This window comes from Parasteatoda tepidariorum, chromosome 7 (assembly GCF_043381705.1).
Source record: "Parasteatoda tepidariorum isolate YZ-2023 chromosome 7, CAS_Ptep_4.0, whole genome shotgun sequence".
Classification (NCBI taxonomy): Eukaryota; Metazoa; Arthropoda; class Arachnida; order Araneae; family Theridiidae; genus Parasteatoda; species Parasteatoda tepidariorum.
The window spans coordinates 17,685,319-17,692,054 of record NC_092210.1 but is presented as its reverse complement, the minus strand read 5'-3'; positions in this window follow the sequence as shown (position 1 = coordinate 17,692,054).

The window sequence follows — 6,736 nt, the reverse complement described above, 5'->3', positions numbered from 1 at the left end:
TAAATAAATAAATAAATAAATAAATAAACTGTTTATTATACTGGACAATTAAAATTAAATTAATTTTAAGAGGCTACAAATATTAAAAAGTAACTAAAAAATATTTAACTAATCCAGTATAAAAGGTCATACATCCAAACTATTCCGTCCAGTGGCTTTAGGAATAGTTTATCATAGTTAGTTCCTACCTTGAAAAAATCAGAGCTTATTCTTAAAACAGAAAAATTAAATAAAAATTAAAAATTAATGTACCAAGTTTTTTAAGATTTTTTTAAAATAGAAATTAAGAAATGAACTAGGAAAATGGCTATTAATTAAATCGTTTTTATATATATCAGTATCTAATAAAAACTCGTTATAGTTAGAATTATTCCTGTAAAATCTATGAATTTGATTGGCAATAATATTAGAAAAAACCTTATTGGCTAAGTTAGAGTTGAAATCTATGCATTTTTTAACTGGAAATTTAAATTCATTTCTTTTGTCAAAAAGTTTAAATGTAATATTTTTATCTGCATTAATATTAAGAGTCAAATCTAAAAAATTTGCTATTATGTTTTATGGAGGGAGTTTTGATGTATATAAAAGTAAAGTTTTTTTTTAATATTATAAGCATAGCTATCATTTAATAAGCATTCATTCGACGCATGATGTATCTTTGCGGTAAAAAATTTATATAGAATTATTGGTTTCCTAATTCAATAAATTTGGTTTAACAAAAGTTGATTAAAAAAAATTGATTTAACCATCCATAAAAAATCCAAGGCTCATACGCACCTCGAAAAAATTAAAAAGTGGTAGTAATATTAGGATAAAAAATTACATTTTATTATGTTTTTCATAACCAGAATATATTAACAGCTCAAGTATGTAAATTTAAGGTCAGAGGATTTTTTTCTTAAATTCTAAAGTGAGATCGAATTTCAAAAAACTTTTAGCTTATTTAGAACAAAATGGACACTTTTTTAAATTTCTACCAGGCACAAATGACCTTGAAGACCGGTCTCGAGCTGGTCTTGAAGGTTTTAAATAACTACAAAAAATAAATACTTCAAGAAAAGATATGATAATAATGAGTCAATGTTCTTAAATGCTGAAAAGAATTTTTAACAAAAATTGTGCCTACTTTAATTGCTATAACATTATCAGACTAAAAAAGTACAGAAGTTGGTAGAGGTTTTCTTTGATACATCTTATTTTTAATGTTAAATTCGCTGTATTTTTTTCAATATTAAAAGAGCTGCAAAAATTTCTATAAAAATAAACCTCTAACTTTTGAAGATTTTACATCTTATTCCTATTAATCGATTTACATTCTAAACAATGTCTTGTTTTACGTTTTTTTTTTCTAAAACATTAACACTCATTGTCCTTGTTTTAAAACAGGTCATTTTTTTTAAAAAATTTAAATGGTGGTTGTAATATGATTTCAAAACAAAATTTTTCTTCTGTTAGCACTTAGCGTTAAAAAAAATTTTACCCAAAAAAATTTTTATAATGGGCATAAATACTTTTCATTGCAAGTATTTATGTAGAAGAAATTAAACATTCTTCTCCTTGTTATTCAGATTTATGATATAGGTATTAATGATAAGAGCTAAAAAAAAATAACCGTACCCTATCAACATAAAATGATTGAATAGAAGAAAATATCTACTTGTTTTAAACTCTAATATAATTAAATCTTTGTACTCAAATTTTTAAATTTTCTTTCGAAACAAAATTGGTACATTATTAAAATTTTTGCTCCACTAATTCAAACTTGTGGCAATCTTAATATGGTTCTGAATTGGATTATGTTTGCGTACAAATTTTTAACTTTGCTTTTGAAACAAATAGGAGCATTAAAAATTTTTGCTTAACTAATTCAAGTTTTCTCTAACCTTAATATGGTGCTAATTTGAATCATGTTATCATACTAATTTAAATTAATTGCAAAACTGAAACATGGTTTACTTAAGGTGCCCTTTATTGTGGTTTATCATTGAACCAATTATTTTTAGAGTGTTCATGAAGTTATTATGAACAAGTATATTTATTTTTATTTCATGTACAGAGTCAAATGTTTGTATAACTGTTATGCATTTTTGTATGTTAGCAATTTTCACAAACATCAATTTTTTTGTTCAAAATTGACCCTCGCAACGTGTGTGAGACCCAGAATTGTCAAATGGAATGCCTGCAAGTTACGTATAGTGGGTATCTCGAGCCTGATTGGTTGTTGAAACGTGCCACTTACTTACGTTAGAAACTGTTCTTTCCATTCTATTTCGAGTAAGCCAAACCAGTCAAGTATCAATTCTTTTAAGCGACATATTCTATATTCTTTGAGAAAGGTTCTTTCACGAGATTTTAATTCTTTCGCTATATATTTTTTACTTAGCCAAAAGACAGCCGCGAAGCCATGCAGAACATAAGCAAACTAATTATGCATTGAAGTTGCCAGGTACACAAAACAAAAATATATCACGGTTACAATAAAATGCATAATCAAATAATAAATCTAAGTTAGGTAAAAGCCGTAGACGAGAAAGAATTATATTTTAACATCATGTTAATTAACATTCTAACTTACGTGGGGAAACTTATTTCAACTTTAGCACGCCATTATACTTATAAACGATCAGCTGACGTAATTGGTATCATGTGTGGATGACCGTGATCTTCTTCATCTGGAAGTGCAAGTACCCAATTGGTTTTTAACCGTAATAGATTGTACAAACTACACTGACATATGACGTGACATTCCAAATTACAGTTATGTATAAAATAAGAGCTACAATGTATTAAATAAGAGTCTTAATAAATAAAATTTTATTGAGTGATAGTTTGTCAAAATTTTATATAAACCGTTAATAAATGATTGAACTATGTCAGATAATCAAAAACTTTGTATGACATGAAAATTGTTTACGTGCAATAGAAAAATCAACCTAAACAATTAAAAAAAATTCGCAACTAATATTTTTATTTATTTGGCATTTTGTGTATAATATGCAACATATTGTAAAAAGAAAAAAAGACTTTCTTTAATTAATTTTTCGAATAATACATTTTAACGTTAATACCATTAGCCAGTTAAAGAAAATGGTTAGCAAGCTGATTTCCTCAATTCTGAAGTACTTTTTTTTTTTAATTTTACGGCAGAATTGTTTTCTTTTTTTTGCTATATTTAGGAATCGTAATGACTCAGCAGTGAAAGCAATGCATTATCATCGTTTAGCACTGATAACTCTGACCATATTAACACCATCATGCCTTTGATCATATAACTGTGGAGCTTTAATATCCCCGGAATCACAACGGATTCTTGCAAGAAGACCTTACTTACTATTATATTTTAAGGCTTAGACAGAAATGAAAATTTGATTTGGGTGTTAGTGTTGTTCTATGAGTGGATATTTTAAAACTTTAGTAAAAATGCGTTTTTAAGTTGTGTAAGAGGCCTTCTGCGTGTACATTGTTTAAATTAAGACAAATATTTGTGCTACTAACAAAATTCAAATAAATAATTCATTTTCATGCACAGTTTTTGTTTAATAAATTTTCCAAAATCATTAACTTTTCGCATGAATTATGTAGATATAGTACTTATCCATCTTAAATCGTACCGAGGTTAAGGTTCGATGAATTTAAAAATGTTTTCTTCGTATGCTATTTTATGTCTTAAAAATGTCCCGTTTTGTCATGCTTTAATACATCAGATCATCATTTTCTTAAGTTTTTGCATATTTTTGAAAAACAAAACACCTAATATCAATGATAATTATGCATTTAAAAAAATTTAAATGTATTAGAAATTTTTTTAAAGAAATAAGAAATGAAATGTTCTTATGATCGCCACTTAAATTATGGTTTTGGAAAACTTGCTTTTATTTACGTCTGAAAAGCTTAAAAGAACTACTTTTGTTTTATTCCTTTATCGTTGTTAACCCGAAACGGTCCGAAAGTATTTCAAGTTTACTGCCAGCCAGAAATAATTGTAATAATTAATTATAAAATTAATTATAATTATATGATTAATTACAATTAAATTTATTGCTAATAGGACTACAATACAAGTGGTCAAAATAATAAAATGATTTTAGCCTTCATATACACGGTATTGGATTGTATAATTAAAAGTGTTATGCTGTTTAAATGGCGGCATTGATCCGTTAAGGGTAAATATTATTTTTAAAATCATAATATCTTGAGAAAATACAAAACTAGATGACTAAAGAACATCTGTTTTGGGAAATTTAATATTTTAAATTGTTGTTTTGTCTTATTTTAACAGTAGTCTGGTTCTAACACCCACCTCAAATTTCCACATACGCTGTTGAACTATTTTTATGATTAGATCAACTAATGAAAGCCATAACAAAATAAACTAATCCTAAAATAATTAGAAAAAGTTCTTCGTTTTAGTTAGCAATTAAGTTATTAAATTAATATTAGAGGGACCGGAAAGTAATGTCGTTTCGGCGCATTAAATATTCGTTAGTCTTAAAAACCAATTCATTTATTTCGATTCATTTTCGATCTGGCATTGAAAGGTTGTTGCTAATGAGAGTGAATAGATTATTGATTAAAAATAAAATCGTAATTAACAAACATCAAATACACCGAAACGACATTACTTTCCGGTCCCCTTGATATATTAACCTCAATCGTTCGACCCCAAACCACTGCAATTAAAAACAAATCACAATGAAGAGCTTCATGAACTTTTATTTTTATTGTCTTTTATTTTTTTCTGTCATATATTTCTTCTTTAAAAAAACTTTTTCTATTGTTCGGTTATTAATTTCAGTATCGCGTGGTATTTTTTTATCACTGAAATCAATGTCATTTTGTTAGAAAAATGCGCCAAAATGGGCGAGAATGTGCCTAGGCGGATTTCAAATGTTTTAATATTTTTTTTTAGCTGGAAAAGTGAAAGTAGGCGAAATGAGGGAAGTAGTGAATTTTGAACATCAACACGATCACTTCCTCTCAAAAAATGATTAACTCTGACCCCAATTCTACAGGAAGTAAACGGATGAACCCTCACGTGAAGCCGGTTTACCTGAGATCTATAAATCCCTGTGTCCTCAGCATTCTCCTTTTTTGTTTTCGAAGAATAAATTTAGAATCTTTCGAAAGACTTTTGTAGTTGGGTAAAATAGAACTTTATATGAACAATAGAATACAAAGGTATAATAGAAACAAAGTGCATGATTTTTCGTTTTATTTAAACCAGAAGCAAAGCTTTCTTAGACGAATAATCTCGTATTTTTTTGTAACATAAGTTCATGGGTTGCCAACCTACTTTGTCTAACAGTGTGCCAAATCTTTTTGAAGATTAATTTTTTTCTTTTCTTTTCTTTTTTTTTTTCTTTTTTTTGCTACCTTGAACGTTTTTTTGTGCTAAACACGTAATAAAAAAGGGATAATAAAGATTTAATTTGCTAATTTTATTATTATATAGCGTAATATTATTATTCAATATGTAACTCATTATTTTTCTCTTGGTTCTATTTTATGAATTATTTTCCTGCTTATCCATTTAATTACTCTCTGGTTTTGTTTAATAGTGAAAACCCAAAAATGCGGCGCATATTACATAATAAGGAATATATGTTATGCTATTTAATATGAAAAATATTAATTTTATCATAGCTTCTTGGAAAGTCACGCCAATATGATCCCTGATTTTGCATCGTAGCAAAAAAAAAGTTTGAAAAGGTTGTAAAGAAAAATTATTTGCCCTCCTAAATATAAATTATTGATAAATGAGATTTTCCAGCGACTTTAGACAGTTTTTATTATTTTTTTTATTTATACGTCTCACCTGTATTAATACAAAGTAGAACTGTGGGCCTCTATATCAAAAAGATCGTTCATTTTGAGTAGAAGCGAAACACGTTTCAAGAATAAGAAACATTTGCCTTGTTAAGATATCAATAACAAAAAAAATATAGGCATGATTCCCTGTGCTAAATTATCAGAAATTCTATAGCGATCTAATACTATTTTTTGAACTATAGAGTACTTACTATATATGCTAACAATAAAAATTCCAAACAGAGATTTTATGGAACAAATTTTGATTTCCAAAAATGAGTTTAGTAAGTTTTGATAGAATACAATTAGAAATACAAAAAGAGTGCAATCTAATATCATTTAGAAAGCAAAAACGTGATGACTAGAGCCCGGATTTTGATGACCTAAAAAATTTTAATTAATGCCCTTAAAAAGTGCAAAAAATGCCCTTATGAACTGCAAAAAATGCCCTTAAAAGTGCAAAAAATGCCCTTAAAATGCGAAAATTGCGCTAAAAATGCCTTATGACATGACTTAAATAGAAGTAAAAATATTGAACTAAAACAATGTTTTACTCTTTAAAATTATTATGAGTCGTTTCAAAAAATATAAAGCAATGCAATACTTGTTCTACGTTCATTAAAGTTTGAAAAATATGTTTTATATCCTAAAATAAAAAAAAAAAAGGAAAATATATTGACTCCAAAACATTTTCATTTTGTATAGAAACTTAAATGAATATAACAACTTCCATCTCATAATATTACTAAATATCAGAATTACAGTGGATTATTAAATTTTTTTTTTAATATTTTGAAATGTAAACGAGCGTCTCTTGTCTGAAAGCAAATTTTTATACCAGGAGAAGCTTCTTTCAACGTCTACTGATGTTATTGGTGCGTACTTGAAAAGGACGGTCACACTTACTGACAATTCTTCTTCAATTTGA